General features: G+C 52.9%; 1 pseudogene; it reads right to left on the reverse strand.

Moving 5' to 3' along the window:
* Positions 1-4,449: 4,449 nt before the first annotated feature.
* Positions 4,450-13,967, reverse strand: part of LOC133062932 (histone-lysine N-methyltransferase PRDM9-like) — a 66,412-nt pseudogene continuing 56,894 nt past the window's right edge.

A 13,967-nucleotide genomic window follows, 5' to 3' on the forward strand; every position in this document is an offset into this window, starting at 1 on the left:
TGTTGTTTTAATAAAACCTGTATCAGCATAGGGTTTGGAGAAGGCAATGGCACCCCACTCTAGGACTCTTGCCTGGAAAATCCCGTGAATGGAGGAGGCTGGTAGACTATGGTCCATGGGGTCGCGAAGAATCAGACACGACGGAGTGACTTCACTTTCACTTTTCTCTTTCATGCATTGGAGAAGGAAATGGCAACCCACTTCAGTGTTGTTGCCCTAGGAATCCCAGGGACGGAGGACCCTGGTGGGCTGTCGTCTATGGGGTTGCACAGAGTCGGACACGACTGAAGCGACTTAGCAGCAGCAGCAGCAGCAGCACGGGTTTATATGAAACAGCTCCACGCCCCCCCGGCCCCGCTTTCTCACATCCACGCCCCCGTGCCCTGCATCCCCACATCCACGCAGCGCAAGCCAGCAGTCTGCCTCCTCTTTCCAGTCAGTCTTTGGGCTTCGCTGAGGTGTTTTGGCCCTGGGGAAGGAAATGGCAACCCACTCCAGGATTGTTGCCTGGAACATCCCATGGACTGAGGGGCCTGGTGGGCTACAGTCCATGGGGTCACAAAGAGTTGGACACAGCTGAGTGACTGAGGTGTTATACAAAATTGCCTGTAGTGCCGCTGTGTTTGCATCTGCCTTCCACACCATCATCCAATGAGCAGGAAGGACATAATCCCTGCTCCTTCTCAGCCAGTAAGTCATTGGAAGAGATTATTAGTGGTAACAAGAATTAGTATTGTAACAAGGAAAAGGAGTGTTTGAAGAATCAGTTAATGTTGTGGTCTGAGTGAATGGATCATACTGAGAAGTCTATAGTTGATCATATGACAAATAGGGCCACCAGCACACATTATTGAGAAATAATCTATTTTAGAACTGAGTGATAGCTTAAGGGTTTGTAGTGTGATTCAGTGCCAGTCTGAGATAATTATCTCTTGGCCTGTATACGTGAATATTATTGTTGGAACTAAGCTAATGGTGAAGGCATATGAGATAATCTTACATATAGAGGGTATGTGGTAGTTTTATAAATGTTAGTGCTTGTTATTATGATCGATGATATAAATAGTGAGGCTAGAGTGAAAGAGGAAATTTAATTTATTACTTTTATTTGGAGTTGCACCAATTATTTGTTTCCTAACACCAATGGATAAAAGTTTGAAAAAGCCATGCTGTTAGTCATGGGAGTATAGAACCAGCAATTCTTATCTACTTCTGTGGTAAATAAGAAGGTATTGTCTTCTCTTACTAGATTCACAATCAAGTGTTTTTTTCTAAACTATATATACAGTATAGGGGCCTAGAATAATTTTTGGGTTTAAGGATAGGAGTAGAAGAGGTAGGATGGGTAATGATATGAGAGCATTTTCTCCTGTGAAAGATGGAGAGATACAGTTTATGTGGTGTGTGTATTTGCCTCACTGTGTTGTAATGAGTATATATAAAGAGTATAGGGCAGTAATTACTATATGAATTCCTATTAAAATAATTGCAATGTTTGATCACGAGAAGGATATTACTACAAATAGCTCTCCAATCAAGTTAATAGTTGGGTTAGAGCTAGGTTTGTTTAACTTGCTGGTAATCACCAGGTTGCTATTAGTAGGAGGAACATTTGTAGGCTTTAGGCTAGGATTATTGTTTGGCGATGGACCTGGTAATTTGAATTTGCCAGGCAGAACAATACAGAGGATGTAAGACTATGGGCAATTATTAGGGATGTGGCTCCTATACCACTTCAAGGTGTTCGGGTAAGGTTAGCAAAGTGCTATGTTGCTGACAGAAGAGTATGCAGTGAGTGATTTTAGATCTGTCTGGCATAAGCAAATGGAGCTGCTTATGATTATGCCTCATAAAGACAATAGAATGATTGGATACCCTATGAAGTCTGTTAGTGGGTTTCAAATTATTGTAATTCGTAATTCGTAGTGTACCATAGCATCCAAAGTTTAGTAGTGCTGGCAGCATAGCCAGAACTCTGAAGCCTGCAATAGGGGCCTCTTCATGTGCTTTAGGTAGTCAAAGCTGGAGGCCATAAGATGGTATTTTTACTATAAAGGTAACTATGCATACTAACCGAATGAAACAATTGGATCAAGAGCTGGATACTGATTGGGCTCAGCATTAGAATATTTAAAGGTCCTACTGTATTTTGAATGTAGACAAGTATTCCTAAGAGGGGGAGAGAACTTACTAGGGTATAAAATAAGTAGAGACCAGCATTAACGTGTTCTGCTTGATTTCCTCTTTGGGTAATGTCAATGAGTGTTGAAACTAGTGTTGCTACAAATAGAATATATAAAAGAATTAATGTTATGGCAGTAAATGTTATAATTAAAGTAATTATAGTATGACTAGCAGTGATAATATTTTTTTTTCTGGTAGAGATTGTTTTAATACGTGGTGCTGAGTATTAGCATAAGGGGTCATAACCATGTAGTTAAAATCAGTGGTGGTGTCCATAGGGAGTGGGAGAAAACTAGTGAGAAATTTAGGCTGTTATCACTGATTAAGGAGGAGTAGGCTTGTGAGTCTAATTAGTAGGCTATGCGTGGTGGTGTTAATTCAGATTAACCTGGTGATCAGGTTAGTGGTATTGTTGCTGACCACAATCTTGGCCTTCTCTGCCCGCTGAAGCTGAATAAAAGAACATGGAGACTGAGTCTGGAGGAAATAGAAAGCTGGCTTCAATTCTCAGCTGGCAGAGAAGGGAACCCAGCAGGCTCATGCCTCAAGACGTGTGCCTGACCCCTTGAGGAGTCTAGGGGCTCATAGAAGGAAGGGCTCACAGTCAGGAGGCAGTAAGATAAACAAAGGGGATAGGACTTTGATTTCTTCCTCTTGCATTAATTCACACTCGCATCAGTTCAGTTCAGTTACTCAGTCATGTCTGACTGACGATGGGAAAGACTGAAGGCGGGAGGAGAAGGGGACGTCAGAGGATGAGATGGTTGGATGGCATCACCGACTCAATGGACATGGGTTTGAGTAAACTCTGGGAGTTGGTGATGGACAGGGAGGCCTGGTGTGCTGCAGTCCATGGGGTCGCGAAGAGTCGGACACGACTGAGCAACTGAACTGAACTGAAACCCCTCCAGTAGATTCTTCCAAGTGTGTAGCCCAGAGCGTTCTGCCTCAGGAGGTTGAGATCACACAGGTAAAACGTGTAACAGCTCACAGGGTGCTCAGGACTGTGGAACTGACAGCCCTTCCTGGGCAGCCACGACCCTGAGCAGTGATGAGAGCCTCGCCCCCTCGTGGTCCCAGGAAGAAGGAAGCTGATCGGCCTGCCGGCTGGTCCGAGCCACTGCTGAGAGGTCCCTGTCTACCCTGACGACTGGAGCGGCCCAGGAGCCCACTCTCTCGGGCCCCACCGAGCCCCTGCCCCACACCCATGTGGAGAGCCCTTCCAGGCCGTCGGGACGGGAATCTGTGGTGGGAACTCAGCAGAAAGGGCGTGAGGGCAGGCGGGACCTTCCTTCACCGAGGACGTGACATCGCCAGGTACACTGAGGTCACGCAGGTGGCGGGGAGGCCGTTTCAGATGGTGGTCCGTGCTGAGAAGGACACAGGACTCGGGGAGGCAGGGGCTGACGGGCGGCGAGTCCAGAGAGGCTCCTTCTTGGAGGAGGGGCGGTGCTCAGACAGAACTGCATCTAGGCTCGGAGCTCCAGCGGGCCGGCCGGTGGCTGAGGAGGGCAAGGCTGGGGTTCGGCCACAGGAGCGGTGCATCTGGCCTCTGGTAGAGTTTCTGCTCCCCAAGGACTGGGGTTATTGTCTGTCTCCTCATGGCTGTCCCGTGCCTGGAACACGACCTGGCCAGAGGCAGGTGCTAAGCAAATATCTGTGAATGAGTGGACGGTCAGAGTGTGTAGATGCGCAGGACAGGCGGGTCAGGCTGCAGAGTGGGGGTTAAGTAGATTAGGAGGCCGAGCCGGGAGAGAGGCATACAGGGTTTCTGAGTCCGGACTCCCAGCCCCTTTGGGCTCAGCTCCACCCATGCCCGTCTGTTCCCCAGACACTCTGTTTTCTATGGTACATTCCCTCTGGCCTTCACTCACCTGCGTGTCCTGCCCTGCATGACTTAAAAGCAGCTCCAAGTCTGTTCCTCCCACCTGTGCCTGAAGCCTCTTTATGCTTAAGCTGGGGGATCCCAAGGGCGCCCCCTGAGATGGGGCCCCTTCCCTGCCCGGGGACGGGTGCACCTTGTCTGTACCGTGGACCCTGCTCTCTGCAGTTGTCTGCCTGTTCGGGTCTCTGCCTGACCCAGGGCCGGGAGTGTTCATGGGTCGGTGTGTCCCCGCTGAGTCTAGCAATCCGCCAGGCTGAGTCCTGATGGCCTGCATAGTGACACTGCCATTTACTGGTGACACGGGGCCCACCCTGGAACACCGCTGACCACGTGCCCACTGGTCTCAGCTGGACCTCGCTGCTGGGCCGGGAGCCAGATGGTCAGAGCTGCTGGTTCCTGTGGGCATGGCTGCCATCACAAGCCTTCTCCTTGGGGCTCAGCGGCTGAGCCGTCAGGGCGGGTGCAGAACACGCTGCAGACCGGCCCAGGGGGCCAGCGCTGGGCCTCAGCCAGAGAGCGGAGGCTCCGATGTGGTGGCCTGCCCTCCATTAAGGCACTTTCCGGCCTCCTGGGCTCTGTTTTGTCCGACCTTCGAGGAATGGGCGGAGCTGCTGCGCTCATCCTGGCCCACCCGCTCCAGAGCTGCCCTCACAGACCTCCCCTGCACTGGGGTCTGACCAGTACATTCCTGGTCCCAGCACCAAGCCAGGGCGTCCCGGGGCCCCTTCAGTTAAGGTGTCAGGGGAAGCAGAGCCGCTTTGTTTAGAGCTGGAAGGGGAGTCGTGTGGGTAGAGTTCTCATTTCCTCCAGCGACACTTGAGGCTTACGGCGCCCAGGGCTCCCAGCCAGCCTGTGGGCCGCCGTGGGACCCCGTCTCCTGTCGGCCCCTCTTCTGACTGGTTGGTCCATGTTCTGACTGCTCGGGACTTGGTGCTCCTGGGTTGAGTGTCTATTGTAATTGGCTAGGGTCTGTTCTTTTTTTTTTTTTAATCAGTATTTTTTTTTTTTTCCTTTGAATTACAATGTGTTAATTTCTGCTGCGCAGCTCAGGGATACACTTATACAGATATATACTTTCTTTTAAAAATATTATTATGTAGTTTATCATTGGATACTGAATATTGTTCTCTGCTATGCAGCAGGGCCTTCTTTATCCATTCTACTTATAAAAGCTACATCTGCTGACCCCAGCCTCCCGCTCCATCCCTCCACCGCCCCCTCCTCCTCGGAGAGTGTCAGTCTGTTCCCTCTGTCCCTGAGTCCATTTCTGTTTCATGTGTGTGTGCTCAGGTGTTCAGTTGTGTCTGACTCTTTGTGACCCCATGGACTGTAGCCCACCAGGCTCTTCTGTCCATAGGATTCTACAGGGAAGAATTCACCGCTGGGTGAGTGCAGGCTTGTGGTCACTCTGACCTGTCACAGACCTCTCAGAGACTGTCTGCTCGGTGAATACACGCTTGTGGTCACCCTGCTCTGTCACAGACCTCTCAAAAGCCATCCGCCGTGTGAGTGCAGGCTTGTGGTCACTCTGACCTGTCACAGACGTATCAAAGGCCATCCACTGGATGAGTTCAGGCTCGTGGTCACTCTGGTCTCTCACAGACCTTTCAGAGGCCATCCGCTCGGTGGGTGCAGGCTCGTGGTTGCTTTAGTCTGTCACTGACCTCTCAGAAGCCATCTGCTGGGTGAATGTGGGCTCCTGGTCACTCTGATGCACAGTTTCCACAGGGCTGTCGAGAGGCACTGTGTGGCTGCCCCAGCTGGGGGCCACTTTTTGCACTCTTGCTGCCCCCAAGCTATGTCTGGAGAAGGCTAATCCCAATGAGAAGCTACTTTCAGACTTCAGCTCACATCCCAGGAACTAGTCTTCCAGCCTAAGCAGGTCACTCGGGGTTTCCTGTGTTAGTGCTCACAGCTCACACCCCCCTAGAGAGTAGGCCAGATCTGGGGACGCATGTCCTCTGCTGCTAAAAGTGACATTAGACTGTGCTCCCAGGGATGGACCACAAGGGGTGATGGGAGAACGTCTGCCCTACCTGCTTGGAGGCACTGTACCCCCAGCCTCTGCCTTCTCCCCACTCAGGTACGGAATGTGGGAGAGCAGGAGGGGGAGCCTGGGTCCCCAGTGAGACCCTCTCAGCAGAGCTGGGCCTGGGTCAGGCTTGGAGGGTGTGACCGAGAGTTTGCTGGACAGGACGGCACATTTAGAGGGCCTCCTGCAGTGCAGGTTTCAGGGCTAAATAGCAACTAAGTGCAGAGCATGGTGGCTGAGCTGACGGCTGTGGATCCTGCAGGCTGAACGCTGAGCCCTGAACGTTGGAAGGTTGTCTGGAGTCACAGGACATCCTTGGTCTCTCTGCTGAGATGATCTCAATGGGGACCCAGGTTCCCCCTCTTACTCTCTAGAAGCTATCAAACTGAAGCCACTTCTCATGGTGAGCTCTGAGGAAACTCAGGAAAGGAAAGAATACCTGCTTTCCAGCAGCCATCAGACTGCAGCCACTTCCCACTGTGATCCCCAAGGGAACTCAGAAAGGAGAAGTCAGGATGCTGGTCCCAGGTGGTAAGGTGTGTATCAAAGGGGATGATTTCAGTGAGATGGCTGGTGCATCTTTCCACACATAGAAAAGGCCTAAGTTCCTTAACTTTAGCTGCTGCCCCCTGGTTTTGAGTCCTAAAAGATTTGTACTGAATAAAACAACTGTCAACACCTGTATTATAATATTATTATGTCTATCCATATGAAGTAGAGACTTTCCAAAGAACAACAAAGACAAATCTCCACATTCTGCACACTGGCACCAGTGGTGGGCACTCCCCAAAGATGCAACTAGTGGAGCAATTAGAACACTCATCAGCCCTTTTCCCATAAGTTTGTGGAATGGATGCTGACACTGGGAATTGTTACGGGGAAGAACAAAATCTGACTCCATGTTGAAGGTTTTCCTTTTACCTTTGCTTCCTGTTGGTCTGTTTGCTACAGGGATGCTGTCCATACATAATGGCTTGCCTCAGGAAACCCCGCCCCTCTGCCTCTGTCCAGGACCTGTCCACCTGTGGATGGCCACAGGAGGGAGAACGTAACATATCTCCTCCCAAAACTGGCCATTCCAGGAGATGTTTGCCAGATTACTGGCCTTTTTACTTTATTTCCTCACCTCCCAGCTCTGTGTTCTATAAAAGACACTGGCATCCAGAATCTGACAAGATGGTTTCTTCAAGATATTAGTCTGCTATCTTCTCAGTCTTCTGGCTTTCCAAGTAAAGTCATCTTCCTTGCCTCAGCATCTCGCCTCTGATTTATGGGCCTGTTGTGAGGCATGCAGAGTGAGCTTGGACTTGGTAACAATCCCACATGCATTTCAGTCAAAAAATCAAAACATAAAATGGAAGCAATGTTGTAAGAGATTCAATAAAGACACTGAAAATGGACCATATAAAAGATCTGAAGCCAAAAACCAAAAGGAACTCAGCTGTTGTCTGAAATATTTAGAAAGCAGTTAGAACCCCTCTTGCCCGTACCCCATGAAGCCACACTGGACAGTTAGGCCCTGTCCATTCAGTACACCCTCTCCAGAGCCCAGGTGGAGGTGCTCTGCCCCCAATGCCCTCCTGGGTCTCATTAGTTGAAGAAACACAACCTAGGGGGTCTCCTCTGTGGTCCAGGGGAGAGTCACATCAGCCACCCTATCTCCCTGCCCATAATAAATAAGGAGGGTTGTCGGTACCTGGGCAAGTGATGCTGTGGGCACCTGGACTGACTCGTCCTTGTGAGATTTGGTGTGAAGACAACACAGAAGGGGAACCAGCCAAGAGGGATCCAGGGAGCAGTGAACCCCTCTTCACAGGGACCCTGTGAGACCCAAGACTCACTCTGCCCACCCTGCTCTGACTTTTGGGAACTGGCCTTTGCCATTCTCTGGGCAGGAGGTGGGAAGGTCCACAGGGCCTCTCTTCAACCTCTTGAGACCCAGGTGGGCACCAGGGGAAGCAGCCCTCCACCTGGGGTCCAGAGAGGGTGTCCTGAGTGCACAGGGCCTAACCGGTCAGCGAGGCCGGCCCTCGTCCACAGTGCACTGACCTGCTGCAGGGTCTCGGGTTCCCTGGCATCCAGCTCCCCCATCGCCAACCCCAGCTTGGTGTCTTGGGAGCCCCTCACTGGCGGGCACCCAGCAGGTGAAAGCTGCATGCCCAGCGAGAAGAAGGAGAAGCCGGTGGGGCAGGGGTCCAGCATGGAGTGTCCAAGGCCCCTCTGCTCCCCCAGGGACACCCAGCTCCACCTGCCGTGGGCTCTTTCCTCTTCAGTACGTGTCTTTGTGGCTGATGCTGCCAAACACTTTCCTCTGGAAGAGAAGGCTCCATGGCCATGGAAGGGGTGGAGGTGAGGAGGTGCTGTAGCCCTAAACCCAGAGAGCTTCAGAACTAACTCCCCTGAGCCCTGAACGCACTGCCTGTTGCATCTGTACCAACCGAGGCCAAGTTCCAGGCAGATTCTCTGTGGAAACACTTTTCTGTCCAACAAGAGAGGACTTGTTAACCCACAGCTGAACCCCGAGACATGGGACGTGCTGTAACTGTGGAGACTGCAGGGAAGCTGTTTGAGAGGCTTCTTCCCAGGCGGCTCCCCGAGGCCCCTGGAGTTACTGGACCCAGAGGGGGAGCACTGGCCCTTCTCTCCTCACTTCAGGCCAGACGGTGCACCCAACCACACAGCCCTGCTCCTCCACCTCCCTGAGTTCAACAGAAACCCCCCGGTCACAAGGCCATAGCGCAGTCTTCTTAGTGAGCAGAGCAGAGGCCGGTGCGAAGGTGGCTGGAGGCTGAAAGCTCCTTTGTAGAGGAAAAAGCCGGACGTGTGTTCCCGTGTGTGGTGGCCGGATGTTGCAGTAATTGATGTTCCCCACACATTTAAGGGTGGATTTTAGTTTCTGTATTTTCTAAGTTTCTTCTTTTTTAAACAGCTGCATATTATGAGAAGATTTTGCAATCAACCATGAGCACTTGCAAAATAAGATCTTATGTTCTTTCTTTCCCTAAAATGTTGCAGTTTTCTATGGTGACAGATGAACCGCCTCCGACTTTTAAGTATTCATTTGATTGGCTGCGCTGGGTCTTAGCTGTGGCATGCAGGGCCTTCAGTTGCAGCATGTGGGAAAGAGTGCCCTGACCAGGGATTGAACGTGGCCCCCTGTGTTGGGAGCTCAGTGTCCTAGGCTCTGGATCAGCAGAGAATGCTGCGATCTCCTACTTAAAGCAAGGTTATTTATTTATTTCGGCTTGCTGGATCTTCGCTGCTGTGCGGGCTTGTCTCTGGCTGTCGGGCGTGGGGGCTGCTCTCTCGTTTCTGCGCTGAACGTCTCCCTGTGGTGGCTGCTCTGGTTGGGAAGCAGAGACTCTAGGCTCTTGGGCTGCAGGAGTTGTGAACGGACTTAGTTGCTCCACGGCACGTGGGGTCTTCCCAGATCAGGGACTGAACCCGTGTCTCCTGCATTGGCAGGTGGATTCTTAACCACAGCACCACCAAGGGAGTCATTCCCCTCCCTGCTTCCTGCCAACATCCCCCTTTAAAAAAAGACTAAAAATAATCTGTTTAGTAAGTTTTCAGGAGTCTGAGCTCTGGGGTCAGCGTCTGTGATGTCATTCTCCCAAAGGCATCTTGGCTTCCGATACTGGTTGGGCTCATGAGTCCAGTAAGCAGGGCAGGTCTGGTGGCTGAAGACAGGCTTGGCTTCTGGAGCTCAGCCCTCACCGACTCACCCAGGGTCCCCGAGCCCCAGCAGCCAAGCAGAGCCGCCCACAGGTGGGGCTGGTACAGCCACGGGGCCGCCGAGGTCAGGGTGGGGCGTGCGGTGGAGGCAGCTGGCTGTCCGTCCCGTGACTGCTGGTGTCCTGTGTGACCGTGCAGGGCAGTCACGGTGTCAGGTGGGGCCTGGCCGCTCTCCTGGGGACAGGATGGGACCTCAGAGAGCTCGCATCCCCACTCCCCATCTCCCAGCTCCGCTTCAGATCCTGGCTTGTGGCTGCTGGCAGCTCCCTGGGCTGGGAGGCTGTGTAAAGCACCAGGCTCCTTGCTCAAGGTCGGCTGAGACCCCCAGCTCTGGGGTCACACACCATCTGTGCCACCATCCAGGTCATCCCCCTTCTCTGAGGGAGGGCCTGTGTGGGGATGTGGGTGATGGGGGATTTGGGGGTGTTTTGGGCTGGCCCCAGGAGTCAGCTTTTTGAGGGGAGGGGAGCGGTGGTGAGGGGAGGGAGAAGGTTTGACCTGCTCAGCCTTCCAGGGGATTCCAGGCCCAGCTCTGGTGGGAGGTGCAGGTGAGAAGCCCCTGCAGGTTTCTGGATCCCCACCGTTTTTCAGTTGAAGCCCCTCTGCCTACACCACTCCTGACTCTCCCTCCCATGGCCCCGGCCTGAAGCCACAGAAGATGGGGAGTTTACGTGACTTCCCTTCCTGTAGGGAAGCCAAGCCAGAGACAAACACGTTCCTTTAAGAAAGCATAGAAACCGGAAAATAATAGTGGGTGGTTATTACTGACGCGGTTCATGTAGAGACGCTTCACAAGCCTGGCACATGGAGGGAACTGAGGGCCGTTGCCCTGAGTCCTGGAGTTCGCACCCTCCGCCCTCGCCCCGTGGCCCACTCTCCCCTTGGTGTCTTCTGGTGGCCGGGCGGACTTCAGCCTCCTGAGCCCCTTCTGGAAGGATCAGGCCAGGGCAGAGGTCATTCACAGAGGGGAGGGTGTGGTCGACCTTAAGAACCCCATTGCCCCACTCTGTGTCGGAGCTCAGTTCTGGGTCTGAGCAAGCGTGGCTTCCTGGTGCTGTCCCCACCCTCACTCACCCAGGGTGGGGGGGCTTTGTGTCCACCTTCTCCCCTCGTGCAGCCTGGTCACCCCGGGACCCGTGCTGTGTGTGTATCTGCCCTGCTCACAGCGCACCCCGGGGCCCATCAGACTTCACTCATGAAAGGGAAGTGTAAGGACGAACTATTCCATGGTTAAGAATTTCAAGGTCGCGACAGCGTTGCCCAGAGCACACGGGCACAGGTGTGAGGCCCATGCCGAGAGAAGCCGCGGTGTGGGCTTCAAGGACCCTCCGAGTGGGGGTGGGATAGGGGCGGACAGGGATTTCCTGCAAAAGCGGCTCCAGGCTCTGTTCTCTGCAGGGGGACGACTGTGGGCACTGCCTGTCTGTGGAGGGGCCCTGGGGCTGCCCAGCTCAGCAGGAACGGCAGAGGTGGGAAGGGAGGTCGGCCTCCCTTCGCACCCCTGACCTCACACCCCCTCATCAGGGCAGCCCAGTGCCTAAACAGCCCCTTCCTTGTCTAGCTCTGAAGACCTGGAAGGTTGGGGGGGGGGGGGGGGCTGGAGGACATGCAGAAAACAAAATTCTGTAAAGCAATTATCCTTCTATTAAAAAATAAAAAAGATTAAAGAAAAAACACAAAGGACAGCAAAGGTGTGGCTTGCGTTCTCAGCCAGCCTCTGCCAGATTCTGCCTGTGCTTCCGCATCAGACCAAAATGCAGGTGCTCCCACCTCGTATCACAGATGAATAGAGAGAGAATAGAGAGAATAGAGACACAGAGAGGTTGAGCATCTTGCCCCAGCTCACATAGCTGCTGAGGGCAGGGCTGAGAACTGGACCCCTGTGGTTGCAGCTGGAGTCCAGATGCTGTGATGACCCTGAGGGGGCGGCAGAGACCAGATGGCCCATGCTGAGTCAGGCACGCGCACACACACGTGCACGTGGCCTTCACCTTTGCGGCTACAGAAGTGAGAGGGGACCAGAGGTCCACCAGGAGAGGCCAAAGGAGAGTCGGGGTCTATAAGGAGGAGAAGCCCCACTTCCCAGGAGGCCGGGGAATCCCTTTCCTGGTGAGTCTGACTCCACTCTGCATTCCTCTCCCTGGACCCAGGACCTGACAGTCCAGTGACCTAACTGAGTTGGCTCCAGAATTATGCCTTCCCAGGGGTTCAGCTATGCCTGTACCCCACTACTGTCAGTGATAAGGGGGGAATGAGTACATAGTCTGGGCTTCATATTTGTTTGGAGACAAAATTTATTAGAAGAGGAGTACTAAAAAACCACAAAGGAAATTGGCATGAACATCTCTAGAACACTTAAGAAACCCTCTGCTGTTTATCTACCTCCTCTCCTGTCATGAAAGTGGAAGGTCTATTTAACAAGTAATTGTGTGCTTATCACACTCTTTCTTTAAAATATTTATCATATATTTATTTATTCGGCTGTGCTGTGTCTTAGTTGCAGCCTGTGGGAGCTAGTTCCCCAATCAGGTATTGAACGTGGGTCTCTGCATTGGAGTCTTGACCCCTGGACCACCTGGGAAGTCTCTCCTCATTCTCCTGGGGACAGTAATGGGTCACAGGCCTCCTGTGAGGCCCCCTTAGAGCTGAGGCATGGGGTGGCTGCAGTAATCCTCCTGTGGCTAAGGTGTGGTTTGTTGGTCATGACTCACTCACACTCCCTACAAATATAGGGCTACTCCCCTGTGTGTGTCCTCTGGTGTCTGATGAGGAAGGACTTCCGACTGAAGGTTCGCCTACACTCCCTGCAAACATGGGGCTTCTCCCCTGTGTGTGTCCTCTGGTGCGTGATGAGGACGGACTTCTGACTGAAGCTTCGCCCACACTCCCCGCAAACATAGGGCTTCTCCCCTGTGTGTGTCCTCTGGTGTCTGATGAGGACGGGCTTCTGACTAAAGCTTCGCCCACACTCCCCGCAAACATAGGGCTTCTCCCCTGTGTGTGTCCTCTGGTGTGTGATGAGGACGGACTTGTGACTGAAGCTTCGCCCACATTCCCCGCAAACATAGGGCTTCTCCCCTGTGTGTGTCCTCTGGTGTGTGATGAGGACGGACTTGTGACTGAAGCTTCGCCCACACTCCCCGCAAACATAGGGCTTCTCCCCTGTGTGTGTCCTCTGGTGCATGATGAGGACGGACTTGTGACTGAAGCTTCGCCCACACTCCCTACAAACATAGGGCTTCTCCCCTGTGTGTGTCCTCTGGTGTGTGATGAGGACGGACTTGTGACTGAAGCTTCGCCCACACTCCCCGCAAACATAGGGCTTCTCCCCTGTGTGTGTCCTCTGGTGTCTGATGAGGGCGGACTTCTGACTGAAGCTTCGCCCACAGTCCCCGCAAACATAGGGCTTCTCCCCTGTGTGTGTCCTCTGGTGTGAGATGAGATGGGACTGCTGACTGAAGCTTCGCCCACAGTCCCCACAAACATAGGGCTTCTCCCCTGTGTGTGTCCTCTGGTGTATGATGAGGACGGACTTGTGACTAAAGCTTCGCCCACACTCCCCACAAACATAGGGCTTCTCCCCTGTGTGTGTCCTCTCATGTATGGTGAGACTTGACCTGTCCTTGGAGCCTTGCCCACACTCTCCGTACGTGACCCTCATATTGCCTGAGACCCCTACCCCCATGAGCAATGTGCCTGTGTCCTCTGGATTCAGTTTCTGGCTTGTGCTGGGCTCGTCTTTCATTCTCTCATGCACCCCAGAACCCCCCATTTGTCCTCCGGGTGAGTAGGCAGAGACCCTTAAAATCCTCTTCAGCCTTACGCTTTTCAGCAAAGGTTGGGGCCTGTCCTTGGCCTCCTGACCCTCAGGTTTGTCGCTCGGGCTGTGTGGATCTGAATATCGCTGATTTTGATTGCCTGGGCAGGGATTCTCTGGTTGGAGGAGGTCTCTTTCAGATGGTCTCAGGAGGGTCTGAGAGGGGTGACTGCGTTGGGTGTGTTGGCTGAGGAATTTCTGACTGGAGAAGGCCAGAGAGCAGGAGGCACATGGGTGGATCTTGGGCTTCGGTTCTGCTGAAAGAGGAAGCTTTTGGTCAGGTAGCTGGTTTGCCGTGGTCAGGCCTGCCTCAC

The sequence above is a fragment of the Dama dama genome, chromosome 9 (assembly GCF_033118175.1).
Source record: "Dama dama isolate Ldn47 chromosome 9, ASM3311817v1, whole genome shotgun sequence".
NCBI lineage: Eukaryota > Metazoa > Chordata > Mammalia > Artiodactyla > Cervidae > Dama > Dama dama.